Source organism: Agelaius tricolor, unplaced genomic scaffold (assembly GCF_023055355.1).
Source record: "Agelaius tricolor isolate 1412-34295 unplaced genomic scaffold, bAgeTri1.0.p SCAF_20, whole genome shotgun sequence".
NCBI classification, from domain to species: Eukaryota; Metazoa; Chordata; class Aves; order Passeriformes; family Icteridae; genus Agelaius; species Agelaius tricolor.
Window position 1 is genome coordinate 506,016 of NW_027269280.1, and position 15,323 is coordinate 521,338.

The 15,323-nt window shown below is 50.2% G+C and overlaps 1 protein-coding gene across 11 annotated transcripts in view; it reads left to right on the forward strand.

Moving 5' to 3' along the window:
* The first annotated feature begins 2,778 nt into the window (after positions 1–2,778).
* RIMBP2 (RIMS binding protein 2) overlaps positions 2,779–15,323 on the forward strand; it is an 86,765-nt gene continuing 74,220 nt past the window's right edge. For 3 of the 11 annotated variants that reach the window (XM_071444925.1, XM_071444927.1, XM_071444926.1), the window contains exon 1: positions 2,781–3,562. The gene's annotated coding sequence lies outside the window, so the exon portion shown is untranslated. Of the gene's footprint in view, positions 3,563–15,323 lie in introns of all 11 variants that reach the window. The other 8 variants (XM_071444934.1, XM_071444935.1, XM_071444936.1 and 5 more) reach the window with 5 other exon arrangements.

Below are 15,323 nucleotides of genomic sequence, written 5' to 3' on the forward strand. Positions count from 1 at the left end.
CAGCAGCAGCAGCAGCAGCAGAGCTCTGTTGCCATCCAGTGGCAAATCCATCGGTGTCCCCGGAGCCACCCAGCGTGGCTGGCTGGGGAAAAGGGGAGAGAAAAGAAAAGAAAAGAAAAGAAAAGAAAAGAAAAGAAAAGAAAAGAAAAGAAAAGAAAAGAAAAGAAAAGAAAAGAAAAGAAAAGAAAAGAAAAGAAAAGAAAAGAAAAGAAAAGAAAAGAAAAGAGAAAAGAAATCGTCTGCTTTTCCTTTCCTTGTGTTAGCCCTATCTCTTCAGCGGTGATTGATCAGGCAAGGTTGTCTCTTATTCACTTACAGCTTGAATGAAATGGCTGAGGAAGAAAACTTTCAAATAAAGCACTTACGCTGTGATTTTTGAAAGAATTTGAATTAAATTCTTCCCCTCAGACAAAGCTTTAGCAAGAATGACATGAAGAATGAGAAATGTATTTTCTCCTTACCAGGCTGTCAACCCTTCATCTCCTTTGACACTGTCATCCAATAACAGAGCTGCCATCACAAAACAATCTCCAGAACGCTGCCTCCAAGCAGAAAATGCACCTTGTCAGTGCTAACTCTCAACAGCACCAAAACATCAACAAACAATCCAAAAGCATGAAGGAGCTGGAGATCCAACTGCTGCAAAGGGACTGTGAAGAGCTCCTAAATCAGCTGGGAGACCTGAGGGTAGGTAAAAATGCACACAAACTACCAAAATAATAATAAAATGTTTATGATAATGAATCCGAACATCTTACAGTTCCAGTAAAATGTCAGTTCTCGTCTGCTCTGGCATAACAAGTTGCATATGTCAAATGTTTATGACTCAAATTGCTAAACATGTTCTTGAGATAAAGAATATGTTTTAAAACCTTCTTAGCAGTGAGTCTGTACTGGTAGTTTACAAAACTACTTGCTATTTTACTTTCAGAGTGACTTAATCAAATTTACTCTTATAATTTTGCATATTTTTAAAAGAAGGCTTTCAGAAAGTTTATGATCATTTACATATTTTATCCCTGTATGTACCCACACCCCCTGTACAGATATTCATGTTTGAAACCCACCATGCCAGGGAAGGAGCAGAGCTGGTTTGGCTCAGTTTAGCACATCCACAACACCATTTCACAGTGGCCTGACAGACCTTGAGGGATCAGCTTGGCCTGGTGAGTTTTTGTTGTGCTTGTACAAATGCACACAGAGGAACAGCCTCGTTCCTCCAGCCTGGGCAAGCCAGACCTGCAGAATGTGCCAGAATATTCTGGTACAGCTGAGATCTGGAGCTGCAGATCTGAGCTGGGGCTGGAGCACAATGTGCTCAGTGCTGGTACTGTCAGAAGGAACATTTAAGTTTGAAATGTAGCTCAGCTGAGGGGAGAAATCTGACTAGCCAAAATTAGACTCAAAAAAGGAAAAACAGCAAGCCATTTATGGCATGAAGTGGTTATAAAAGTAAGAGTGCCTTGCCTGATGATCAGAGCCATGATCCAGTCTGGGAATGAACACAGGAGCCTGGCTGGGAGCAGCTCTGCCCTCAGAAAATGCCAGAGTTTTGTTTTTCTGCTGCAGTCATGAGGGATCTCAGGGAAGGTCGTTTGGGGCTGAGATCTGCACAACAGAGGGCTCTGGGGGGCTTGTTTTGAGATTTTGGGCTTCCATTCAGAAGGTTCTGGTGTTTCTGGGTGGTGCCAGCGCGGATCTGCAGGGAAGGCAGCACAGGCTGCCTGTGAACCTTCTCCTCATCCGTTCCTCCTGCAGTGGCACCGGGCTCAGAGCTCAGGTCTGGACGCTGCATTCACACAAGGAGGGACAGGATTTGCCCTGCAGGTCACACTGTGGCCACCAGCGAACCCCAAACCTCTGAGGAGAAATGTGCTCCATGCCCGTGGGTGGGAGCTGCTGCTCCATGAATCCTGACAAGGCCGGGTGGGAGAGGCTGCCCAGCTGCTCAGAGACCGTCAGGGGTTCACACCGAGCTGGAAACGCAGCTGGCACAGAACCTGAGAGAGAGAGAACCTGAGAATTCCCTCCTCCGGGGCTCCTCATTCCTTCCAGAGGAGCATCAGGTGCTGCAGCTCTGGAGAGCAGGGAACCCCCCGTGCACTTCAACTTCGGAGAGAACCATTGGGCTTGGGGGGAACTCTGCCTTCTTTGGTTAATGCCAAACTTGCCTGAAAATTCTCCTGCTCTTCCTCATTTTGTCTGTGGGTAAAACCATGCGAGGAAGGCTGGTGTCTGAAAAGGAACTGTAGGAAAGGCAGAATGGAATTGAGGGATTTATTTCTCTAGATACTTTAGCAGAATTCAATAAAATAGTGCCTCGAGAGTGCAATATTTCCTTCCTCTGTAAAATACTAAAAGGAAAATACAGAAATACCACTCAATATAATTCAGATGTTTTCTTGATTATTTAACCTTCACCAGCCTGCGGAATTCAGTTGTGTTGTAGTGAATGCACTCCCAAAGTGATCAGATTCTGTCACTCGGATCACCTGTGCTCAGGAGAAACAAGGAGCAAGAAACAATGAGAAAAACAACTGAAGCTGGGTTTCTAAAATTTGATTTATTGACAATCTGTTCCCGTATCTCCTTAGAGCATCTCCCTCTGCCTCTGGAGATGTTGTCGCACCTCGGAAGCTCTGTGGGAATGCGGTGCCCCCCGTTTTCCCGGCAAGAGGAGCGGCAGAACGCTGGGGATGCTCCAGGTAATCCGCCTTAATTCCCTTCTGCACCGGCGCTCCTGCGCCTCCATTGGGCAGGCGGGGCGGCGGAAAAGCCCCACGGCTGGGCTGGCGTGCTCAGTTCATTGGTCCGTGCCAGCAGGGCCAGAGCCGAGGCAGCAGTGGCGGCTCCTGCGCTAGCGCAGCCCCGGGCTCTGCCCGCAGCCGCTCCCGGGCGCGCCGGCCCGGCCCGGCCCGGGCCATGTGAGCGCCGCGGGCACCGGCAGAGCCGTCAGAGCCATCTTGGGCGGCTGCGAGAGCCTCATAGGCTCGGGGCGGCCGGCACGGCGATGATGCTCGCTCGGCTCCGCGCCTGCCCGCCCGCGGCGCGCCCGTGAAGCGCCGGCCCCGAGCGCCGAGCGCCGCCGGAGCTGCGGCTGCTGCTGCTGGACCGGAGCGGCTCCGACAGCGGAGCTGCGGCTGCTGCCGACAGCCTGAGCTCCTGCCCGGCCTGGAGCTGCTCCGACACCGGGAGCTGCTGCGGCTGCTGCGGACACCGGAGCCGCTGTCACCGACACCGGAGCCGCCGCCGGCCCGGCCCCGCTCCGCTCCCTCCGACACCCGGATCTGCTGCTGCCGACACCCGAGCTGCGGCTGCCGACACCGGAGCTCCTGCCCGGCCCGGAGCCGCTCCGACAGCGGAGCTGCGGCTGCCGCCGACAGCCTGAGCTCCTTCTCGGCCCCGGAGCTGCTCCGACACCGGGATCTGCTGCTGCTGCGGACACCGGAGCTCCTGCGCGGCCCCGCTCCGCTCCCTCCGACACCGGAGCTGCTGCTGCTGCTGCCCGGCCCCGCTCCGCTCCCGCAGGATCCCGCTCGCCCTCGGCACCGCCTGAGCGCAGGTACGCGGGGATCGCTCCCGGGAACGGCCGCGGCTGCTCTGGGGCCCGTGGGGACGGGATGGGGACGGTAACAGGGACGGGGATGGGGATGCGGGGGGACAGTCCCCTTCCGGCATCGGTAACTCGCATCGCAGGCAGGCAAACTTTATTATTCTGCAGCATTTTCGGCGATGCCCTTCACTGCATCCTCCCTGCTAGGTGCTGCTCTGAATAATAAAATGTGCATCGTGCACGAGCACTAGGTAAAGGGATTAAACTCTTGCTAGATTATTCCATCCTCCCTGCGACTGATGTTTAATCTGATGTCATTTCCCAGTCGCTTGTAGGGTTTCCGATGAAACAAAAGCCATTTTGGCAGGTCTGTGGCTGTGTTTCTGCTCCGTTGGTGTCTGTGGGCAGAGCTGGTGGTGGCTGTCCCTGCCCCCGGCCCCAGGCACGGTGCTGCTCCCGGAATGTGTTTGCTTTGCAAATGTGGATTGTCGTGTCATGGCAAAGTCATCGCGGCCGCTCCTCCGCGCAGCCCTGCGAATACGTGCCATTTGTCTGGCATCTGAGGCTAAACCGGACCAATTGCGACTAAATACCTCATCCTTGTCCCTCGGAACGGCGAGATTTGCACATAGATACGGACAGATGCATGGACACCAGAGATAACGGGACTGGGGGATGTCTGCCCTGCAGACCAGCACGTAGGACAGAATAATGCCATGTATTATTGCACATTTCCGTCAATACCGGTGAATTAGCGTGCGGGCTGTGCTCAGCGCTCCGGGGCACTGCGGGGTTTTGTGAACTCTCCCCACACTGGCTCCTGCTGGGCTCGGGGGTGTGTCTTTGCCACGGTGATGTGATGGTCGACATTACAGCTGTGCACGGCCTTAGCGCCTGAGGAGACCCTCAGGGCACCTTTCAGCTTTGCTTTTTCTTTCTGAAGCTACCGCTGCCCGGTTTTTTAGTGTAAAACACTGCCTGGGCCGTTCTGTCCAGCGCAGGTAGTGATGCTGGGTTTGTACATGAAATAACTCAGCAGAATCACTTACGAGTGAGCCTTGGCACCGCACTTGGTAAATACAGAGTCTGCTCCTTAAGGGATTGGGTATATTTTGAAGAAATACCTACATTCAAAGCCACTGGTTGTAACGTTAGGAATTGCACCAAGTATTCTGTGACGGGGGAAGAATACCATGATTGATATCATCCAAACAAAAACAAGGACTATTGCTTGGCAAGATAGAAGAGGGCCTTAAGAAAACAGCAGGAAATACTGAAATACAGACCAATACTGTATTTCAGAAATACTGAAACACAGACCGAGCAGCAGAGGGGAAGATACAGCATCCCCATAAAGCCAATAGGATAAAAAATAGCAGGATATGGCACTGATAAGAAAGTTGCTGTAGTCACTTTGTATTTTGGTGTTTTTGATGGGTAGGTGTTACATTTTTATTAGAGGAGGGCTTTCAAGTCTGCCCAGCTGACAAAGAAGAAGGTAATTCAGATCAGATGTTGGAGATGTCAGCCAGGACTCAGCACTGTAGACAGCCTTTGAAACATATTTGTGCTATTCTAGTACCTTCAAGGAGGTTGGGGTTTCTTTAGGTGCCTCTTTGTTGTTCCTTTCTGATCTGATGGTCCTGGTCAGTGGCTCTGTGCAGCTTGTTTTCTTTTTAGAAGGGGAAAGACCAGTTCTAAATGAATCCAGTGAAGAGGCCCTGCTGTCTGCAGGCTGGAGAGCAGCCCTGGTTTCCCTGCTCAGGTACCTGAATGAGCTCCAGCCTGCTAAAATACAGCATGGCTGCATGCTAGAGGCACAGAACAGAGGGGCTCTGCTATTACACCCAGCCTGATGGATTTGTCTCTACCTGGAGCACCTTTTTGAGACAGGCAGGTGTTGAAATTTCTAGAATTAGAACCAAGTTACAGCTCTAAAACAGCACGTGGGTTTTAGGGGTAGGAAGAGTGAGGTGGAACAAAATAGGGGGCAGGGCCTGGCACAGATTTCTGCATGGAAATGGTCTGAATAGCTGCTAAGTGCTGCTTTAGTTAACTGACAACTGCAAGCTCAGAGACCTGAAGCATCTCTCTGTAGATGTGACCAGTCCCGTGCCTGTGCAAGCTGTGGATGTTCTTGGCATCTGCATAAACAAATCTGTGCATCCTTACCTGTCCATCCATACCTGTACAAGCTGTGGATGTATTTCTGCATCTGCACAAACAAATCTGTCCATCCATACCTGTACAGGCTGTGGTTGTATTTCTGCACAAACAAATCTGTCCATCCATACCTGTACAGGCTGTGGTTGTATTTCTGCACAAACAAATCTGTCTATCCACACCTGTACAAGCCGTGGATGCACTTTTGCATCTGCCCAAACTTTACAGATGTGTCTCTGGTTCAGATGTGAGGTGTTAGGCGTGCACACACCTGAGTGTGTGAGCTCTGCCCTTTGGCAGCTGTGGGACACTGAGCCTTAAATCAACATCCAGCACAACGGTGCTCTTGTCACAGCCCCTGAGCCTTTCTGGCTGCCACAAGAGAAGTGAGGAGCCTGTGATCAGCGGGTAATTAACATCCTCGGGTGTTGGGGGGTTTCCTTTCTGTGTGTCAAACACCCCAGCACAGGTCAGAGTTAAATACCCAAAATCGGGCTGACTTTGCTCTGTAAGGAGAAGCTGTCTGGGCATGTCCCTCCTTCAATATTCATGTTGAATGCAGCGTGGTTTGACAGTCAGGGCTGTTTGTCATTTCACTGAAACTGTTTCGGGCCCTCCTCACTGCTCGGAGATAACTCACAGCAGCTGAAATGTCTGTTAGTCACGACTCTTTCCTGGGACTTATTTTTGGGTTATTATTCAGCAAAAGGTTCTGACTAACTGGAGTTTTGTGTAGATCCTTTGTTTCCCCCTTTCACAGCCTGTACATCCCATTCTGATAGCGTGTCAAGCTGTGCAGACATGAGCTCCTCTCTGGTGTTTGGAAAGTCTCTGTGCACAGGACCAAGGAACTGAAATCTGTTCAGGTTTTCTGGAGAGCACCTGGTGATCACTGTGACTGTTGATGTTCTGTGGAAGATGCCTGCCCAGCACAGATGAGGATTGTCACAGAGTGCTGCTGACAGCAGCATTTCCTGTGTTAGAGCAGCACTTGCTGTTAGAATTGAAAAATATATCCCAATATCAGGAATAAAAATAGAACTGGAGTGTAGCCACAGCGCTGGGGAATGCAGCTGCTCCCAAGCAGGGTGCCATGGACCCAGTCTGGGCTCTGTGCTGGGGAAAAGGGCTCCAGCAATGGGCCCTGGGCAGGGCAGGGCTGCTCAGTGATGGGGAAAAGGGCTCTGGGCAGGGCAGGGCTGCTCAGTTGTCACAGACATCTTTTATGGAAAATCTTTCCTTAGGATTTTTCCTCCTGAGAAGCTGAGAGGCCTCAGGAACAAAATGTAACCAATGGTTATCTGCTGCTGTGGAATGCAACAGGTGCATCTGGGATTGGGCTCATGTGGTTGTTTCTAATTCATGGCCAATCACAGCCCAGCTGGCTCAGACACTCTGTCCAACACACAAGCCTTTGGTATCATTCTTTCCTATTCTATTCTTAGCCAGCCTTCTGATGAAATCCTTTCTTCTATTCTTTTAGTATAGTTTTAATGTAATATACATCATAAAATAACAAATCAAGCCTTCTGAAACATGGAGTCAGATCCTCGTCTCTCCCCTCATCCTCAGACCCCTGTGAGCACCAGCACACTCGTGGTGAGAAAAGGGCTCGAGCCAGGCTGTGGGGGGCTTGGGGCAGGGGGGCTCAGGATGGAGAAAAGGCCCCAGCCAGGGGCTCGGGGCAGGGGCAGGGGGGCTCAGGATGGAGGAAAGGCCCCAGCCAGGGGCTCGGGGCAGGGGCAGGGGGCTCAGGATGGAGGAAAGGCCCCAGCCAGGGGCTCTGGGCAGGGGGCTCAGGATGGAGGAAAGGCCCCAGCCAGGGGCTCGGGGCAGGGGCAGGGGGCTCAGGATGGAGGAAAGGCCCCAGCCAGGGGCTCTGGGCAGGGGGCTCAGGATGGAGGAAAGGCCCCAGCCAGGGGCTCGGGGCAGGGGCAGGGGTGCCCTGGCCCTGCAGCTGCTGGGGGCTGCAGCCTGAGTGGGCACTGAGGCTTCTCCCTCACTGCAGCCATGCTGGTGACTGATGTGTGCAGCTGTGTCCATCCTGTAAATGGGGGCTGTAAACCCCTGTGGCTGGGATCTTGTGAGGAACTGAGTGCTCCAAAGGCTCCTGGCTCCACACTTTGGCTCCTGCTCTGGTGCTTGATAGGAAATCAGAGTGGGGCTTCCAGCTCTGCCACAGGTTCTGTGAATGGCCCTGAGCAAAGCATTCAGCATCTCCTGGGCTCTGTTCTCCTTCTGTAAGTGGGAATAATGATGAACTCTCTTTCCACTACATTCTATTTATTTTATCTGCTCAGGAAATGAGATTTTCAGACCAAATACTGTTTTCTCCATCAGGATGCTGAATCCCAGCAGAGGCTTCTAGATGCTACTTATAAATCACTTGACAGCCTGCATAGTGTGTTGTTGATCTATAGAAGAATACTGCTGAGTGCCAGAAGAGTTTGAATTTGTTCTGGGGTTTCTGGAATAGCATTTGGTCAGCTGGATTCCCTGTGGTGCTGGTGGGTCTGTCCAGGCTGGAGTGAAGAGCCTCATTCCCCTGCTGGTGGCAGTGGTTTGGTGGAAGCATTTACAGTGCAGTGTCAGGGCACAGGGAATGGGACAGGAGGGTTGATTTTTGCTTTTGTAAAAGATATATAATTGTCATAAAGCTTTGTGTTCCACGCAGGCTGGGTCTGTAGAGCAGCAGGCGCTGCTGTGCCCAGGGCTGGCGGATCAGCAGCAGGGCAGCTGTTCCTGAGGGAATCACAGCCTGGCACAGACTCCCTGCTCCCATCCCACAGCCAGCAGAAACCTTCTCCAGTTTCCTTTGGGGACCACCCTGCAGCAGCCCCTCCTCCTCAGGGTTTGGTGTGAGCACAGGGAGCTGCAGGGCAGCCCTCAATGCCCCCCTTGCCTTCCATGCTCCACCACCCCAGAACTGGGCTGATTGATTTTCTTTCACTGAGGAGCATCAATCACTTTTATAGACAGCCTCATCAAGTTTTTACTTTGAATGTGTGATGGAAAAAATTACAATTATACCTCCAACTCTTGCCAGCTTTGAAAGGAAAACAAGCCTTTCTTGAGGCAGGTAACCCTGTTTAGGGTTGGCTTAGAAAAATCCTACATCAAGGCTAAATTCCTCCAGAACAGGGCATTTATTCTGTCACTTTACCTATTCAGTTCCTGCTGAATATTTCTGTACCTCCTTCTCACAGAGCTGAAAATGCTCTTTGTTAGTCCTGTATGGGATACCGAGGTGCCTTTTGGCCTGTATGGGACACCACGGTTACTCCTGTATGGAAAACCATGGGAAATGCAGTGAGAGCCCTGCCCCTCTCACTGTGAGGGGTCTCTGGTGTTCATCAGGCAGGATTTCTACAGGTCTGTGCCAGGGGGAAACAAACCCAGCACAGGGGCCCTGGGTTTGGGGAAGAGGGCTGGGGAAGAGGGATGGAGCTGGGTCAGGGTCAGGCTTGGGGTCAGGGTCAGAGGCTGCTGGTGCTCAGAATTCAGGGCAAGGAGCTCTCAGCTGTGCCTGTCACAGCACTGCAGGCTCTGGCCCCTGTGCCCTGCATTCCCCTGCTCTGTGGCATTCCCAGTTCCCCCTCCTGGCTAAGCCTGACTCGCTGCTCTCCCCACCTGCCTGCCCCCAGAGCTGGAGTTCAGAGCCTCAGGAGCGTTCCCTGCCAGTGCAGGAGTGCCTTCCTTCCCTTCTCCCTTCTTTACTGCTTGCTAATTAAATTTGGTAGGTGGCAGTTTGGAATCTTAGTGGGGCTGTCATGTGACAGCTAATGCTCTGCAGATCTCCATTACATAACCTTTAAGTAGTTGGGGAAAATGTGCTTGTGTCATACTGGGCCTGACATAAGGCTCTGTCTGGAGCCTGAGCAGGTTTTTTATGTGGGCTGACTGCAGAAATCTTGTGCAGGGTTTGTTCTGGCACAAGCTTTGTGCCCCGGGCTGCCAGGTCAGTCGTGTTCCCTGGCAGGGATGCTGTGCAGGCAGGGCTGGCTGTAACCTCCCTGCCCTGCCCGGTGATGATGGAATCCACGTGAAATGCAGCATTCAGGAGCCCCTGTGCCCTGCTGAGAGCTCTGCCCATGCAGCTCTGAAGGGACCCGAGCACAGGAAACCTCCCCGTGTGTCCCCCCAGATCCCAGTTGGGCCCTGGTGCTTTCTGCAGAATGAAAACATGAATCAATACAGCTTTCAGAAATGCTGTGTAGGGACCATCAATTTTTAATGCTTGCTAATTCATTAGGCTCTGGTTTGCTGAAGGAGCCTTTTGTAAATGGCAGCAGCGTGTCCACTCACAGGGTGAGAGCTCTGCCTCCCTCCTGCAGGCCAGGGCCACCTCCTGGGCACAGTGCACACACAGTTCACACTCCTGGTGCCCCAAACACCCTTTGTGCACCCTCGTGCACCCTTGTACACTCTTTATATACTCTTAATCCACCCTTATATACATTTAATACACCCTTGTACACCTTTATGCACCTTTATATGCCCTTGCACGTCCTTACACACCCTTAATACACCTTTAATACATCCTTAATACACCCTTATATATCTTTAATGCACCCTTGTACACCTTTATACATCTTCAATACACCCTTCTACACCTTTATAGACCCTTATCCATCCTTATCCCCTCTCTGGTGCAGTTTGAGCCCTCCATGGAGGGACCAGCCTGGGCCCTGGAGGAAACAAATCCTATTTTGGCTTCCTGGCCAGGGCATGGCCTCGCAGGCTGAGTCCTGTCTGTCCGTCTGTGAGTCGGTCCATTCGTCTGCGTGTCTGTCCCGTCTGCGCGTCTGTCCATCTGTCCATTTGTCCTGTCTGTGCGTTTGTCCTGTCTGTGCGTTTTTCCGTTTGTCCGTCTGTCTGTCTGTCCGTCCGTCTGTGGCTCTGACCGTGCTCTCTGATCACCCCCAGGGCGTCTCTGCCTCACTCTCCTCGCCTGCTGCCAGGGCTCAGGGCTCACTGAGCTGCTGCGGGCTGGAGTGAGAGTTGTGGTTGGGAATGAGGAAGGACTGGACGAAATTTTGTGTGTTGGGGTTTTGTTTTTGGGTTTTTTTTGAGAATATCAGGCCTTATAATCCAGTATTGAAATACATTTTGTCTAGAGAAGCCCTTAGTCTGCAATAGCACTTTTCAGTGAGAAAACTCTTCACTGAGTGCTTAACAATGATGGTTTGCTATCATTCTGGCTGGCTTGCAGGTGGGAAATTTTCAGTGTGCCTCGGGTTTATTTGCCCAGGGTCACTCAGCAGGGCCAATGGAAATCCATGGGTATTGTTTGCAGAACCTGCTCTAACATTTGTCCATTGTATTGCTTCTCTTAATTAAATGTTGTATAAGAAGGGAGGAGGGGGAAGTATTGATCTTCTAAAACCAGACTTTTTTTTTTTGTTTCATTTTAAATTAACTGGCCATGTGCTACTCATGGTAATGAGCCTGCAAATGTATTAATCTTTAAAAAAATTACTACTGTCATAAATCAGGGTGGCTCGAGCCAGTTTGTGCACTCCAAGGGCTGCCTGTTCACCTGCTGTGTGTACAGAACTATAAATGTCTCTCTGGAAGGGTCTCTGTTCAACAGCCTTAAACCTTCTGTATAAATGTATTTCCCGTGTGTGATTTCGGTAGCTCTGGTTTGTTGTGAAGGTGGAGCACAGTTCCTGCTGCTGTGTCACCATTGTTGGAGGCTCCTGGATGAGCTGGAATCACAACAAAGGGGCAGCTGTAAAGCAGCTTTATGGGGTTTTGGTAGGGCAGGTGGGTACAGCTGATGTTTCTGTGTTTGAAAGGGAAACCTGCCTTTAGGGCAGCTGGTGCCACAGCAGTGTCCCAGCTCTGGTGGCCCCAGTGAGCCCCGGCCTCCCTCCAGCCTTTCCAGAGCTCCCAGGGTGACCTTTCTGGTGCAGCCACAGTGGAGCAGCCCTGCCCAGTGGCTCTGGGTACTGATCCCAGCAGCTCCAGGCAAGGGAGAGCTTGGCCACCTTGGATATTGGTAGTTATTAATTATCATAACCCCCAAACCCTGTGCTCAGCTTGCAGCCTATCTTCCCTTTTGAAAAATGTCTGTCTGATTTCTGCAAATACTGTTACAAGGAAATGAAGTGTATGAAGCTTAAAGCTGCTGCTATTTTTATAACATAATGATAAAAGTGTTGTAAACACACATTTTTTTCTTGTCTAAAATAAGACAGAAGGATTTAGAGAACAGAACAAATCCTTCTCCTCCCTCCCTGCCCCAGGCCTGAGCCCTCTCAGCTGTGCTGCCTTTCCCCTCTCACCCCTTGTGCTTCCTGTAACCAAAATTTAGTCTGGCACATAAAAGCTACCAGAACATTCAGTCAGAGCGTTGATTTTTCGTGTCCCTCTATCTAATAGCATCAAGGGCCCGTGCTGCTGTTGGGAAGGATGTTTCCTCCCTCTGATTTGCTGTAACTAAGAAACAGGAGTTTCCCTGGGTTATCACTGCGATGTGAAGGTGGAATTGGCGGCAGTGAATTGGAAACTGGTGTTTGAAAGAGTGACAGGAAGGACCAGGAAAGGGGTCTGGGCTAAGTACCCACCTGCCCTGGTGTCCTCTTCGGGGTTTTACCAGCCTGGTTTGCCCCTTCAGCTCTGAGGGCTTCCCTGGAAGTGAGGTCAGATCCTGCAGGATTCCCCAGGCCACTGGAAAAGGACGGAAGAGATGGAGAGGTTTGAGAAACACCCAGTGAGAAGGTGGAGTGCAAAACTGAGGATTAAAAGGTTGATGTTGTCTGTCTGGACTTGCTTCTTAAAATCATTTGGTAAATGGGAGTTCAGAAGTGCTCTTTGTTAAACCTGGTGAGTTTTGCTCATTTATTAATTGCTTGTCTCTGGTACTGGCTTTGTCCTCAGCAATGCATCACAGTTTAGCTTTTCAAAGCTTGTCATTTGTGGAGTGCTCCCCTTCCAAGCTGAACTCACGAGTAAGCAGAACGGGACTGTCCTTGCACCACATTGCCTCAGGGTAAAAATGAGATTTGCTTTGTGCTGTGTAACAATTGCCACGAGAACAGAATTTTCATAGCAGTCATGGCTGTTAGGAAATGCAGATTTGAGGCATGTAGCACTATTTAGTTTTTGTTCCCTGCAACATTCATTAAAAGTATAATTGCTGGCATTAACTAGGCAGAATAATGCATGCCTGTGAGGTGCAGTGCTTTCAAGGCCCATGGCACTCCTATTATCAGAATTTATAATTTATTGGAATAACTTCAAGGCTGCAGTGGGTTTCTTTCATGACGGGTTGGTGCAGAGTGTCTTGCTCAGATCTGTGGTAAATCTCCTCATGTGCACCAAGTCCCACTGCTGCATTCAGCACAAGTGTGCATGGGAAAATGCTTTTGGATTTTCATACTTCCATCAAAGCTGCTTTAGGGATGAAGCCCCACAGGAATGTTCACTATCACTATCCATCATTGTTGGATTGATAATAGACCACTACTACATAAATAATAAAACCAGCAAGTAAATACTTCAGGGGAAATATCACAATATCCCACTCTGAGAGGTGTGACAAACAAGCTCCATTATTTCCATCATCAATTATTAAAACCATTTACAAAGAGAGTGGAATTCTCAAAACACACCTTAAAGCTTTGGCTTTTTGTGTCAGTGTAGGTTTTGTGTTCAGGAAGGATGAGCTGGAACTGGAACAAGGAGAAGAAAGGGCTGTATGAATAAACCAGGAATTTGGGAAGCTTATGTTATGAAACACTAAAAGAGCTTTTCCTTTGTTGTCTAATAGTGACAAAATGACAAGGTAGGTCTGATTTCATCAGTAATGCTGACTCAGGCACAGGCTGAGTGCTGAGTGCTCTGGTTCAAGCACCCAGAGGTTGCCAGGATGAGGGAAATGCTCAGAAATGCCAAAAGCAGCTCAGAAATGCCAAAAGCTTTAGTGAGGCCTTTGCACAGCATCTGTCTGGCTGGGCTTCAGCAACCACCTTAAAAATAAAGAGAAAATTCTTTGTTCAGCTGAGAGGGAATTCTCCTGGTCCTAAAAGCCCTGCTGAGAATCAGGAGGTTGCTGGAGGTTCCTAAGGAAGAGTTCTTTTGGGGAAAATCAGGCCAGGGTTTGCCTTTTTCATTCCTGGGGTTTAGAAGAGAAAGTGTATGTAAAGACATTAAAGACATCCATTCTCTTCCTGCATGAACAGTGGCTGGAATTTAGTGTGCTGTCTCTCTGGGAGTTTATTAATGTCATCAGTCAGCTGCAGGTATTAGAGCATGGCAGGAGTCAGGCTGGCAGGGGCCCAGGGGTGTGCAGAGCCCAGCCACAGCACAGCACCAGTGACCTTCCCTGTCTGGAGCTCCCTTGGCTTCCCTCAGTGCTTATCTGAGCTGCCAGCAGAACATGCAAGGTACACACCTGCAGGAGCTGTGCTGGTGCGGGGTTTGGGGTTTATTTTCAGCTGGAAGGATGAATTCCAATGTTTGTGTACAATTCCAATGGTTGCATACAGGTGTGTATTGACAACTTACACTGGCACTGATAAGGGAGTAAGATATCCAGGGGACACAGAATTTAGTGACAAGGAGAAATACTGCAAGCTTCAAGGAATCTTCAAAGTGACCACATGCCTTCAAAGATGGAAGGCAGGAAATTGCAAGGAATCTCACTTTGATTAAGTGGATCAAAGAGGAAGGTGGATGTGACTTGCATATCAGCAGTTCCACCCTTCTGCTGATGCAGGATGCAGATGGAGAACACAGAAAATCCTTTAACCAATCTTCATACATCTTCATAGGAAAGTCAGAGTAAATTGATTCTCACTTCCTGGGCTTGGTTCTGGGCCTGTGGTGATTCAGTTATTTAACCTGCCCTTATTCAAAGAGCTGCCCTGGAGAAGGGCAGGAGGCAGCAGCAGTTCCAGCACAGTCCCACACAGGTGTGTGCAGTCTGGGTGAGCTCTAAATGACTCTTCTGTACATGAGAAGAGCAGGTGGGAGGCCAAGGTAAATTTGCTGTTGGCTGGCCAGAAAGGGGCAGCTTTAGCACCATCACAGGGGCCATGACCAATGCTTGGGCAGTAATAACTTACAAAAGTCAGATGGAGAAAGAAAGCTTTCTGGTTTTGGTACCTGTCTTAGAGGGGATATAAATTACACCCTGCAGTGCCCGTTTCTTCACTGAGTGTCAGAGGGCCCAGACAACTCGAGTTTATACACCTCTAATGAGAACCAAAATAATCCCATGAAGATTTATATTGTCGATTTTGTATAACAAAAGGATTCATTTTTAATTATGAGCATCTTTAACCTCAGTAACTGCAGCGCACGTTGAAAAATGGTTGATGCTAAGAAAATGTTGATGCATCATTGACGATTTCCATGTAGCTGATCCCAGATCCTCACTGCCTAAAGGGAGCTGTGTTTCTGCAGAGGGCTGGGCCAGGAGAGTGGAGCTCGGTGTGGGCATAGCAGGGCCTGGCTCCTGTCCAGGGGCTGAGCTGAGCTGTGATGGGCCATTAGTGCCTGCAGGGCTGCTCACCTGGCACGGAGCAGAGCCTGCGGAGCTGGGCAGGGCCTGGCACAGCCGGGCTGGCAGGAAACGCTCCCTCCCTGCAGGATCCAC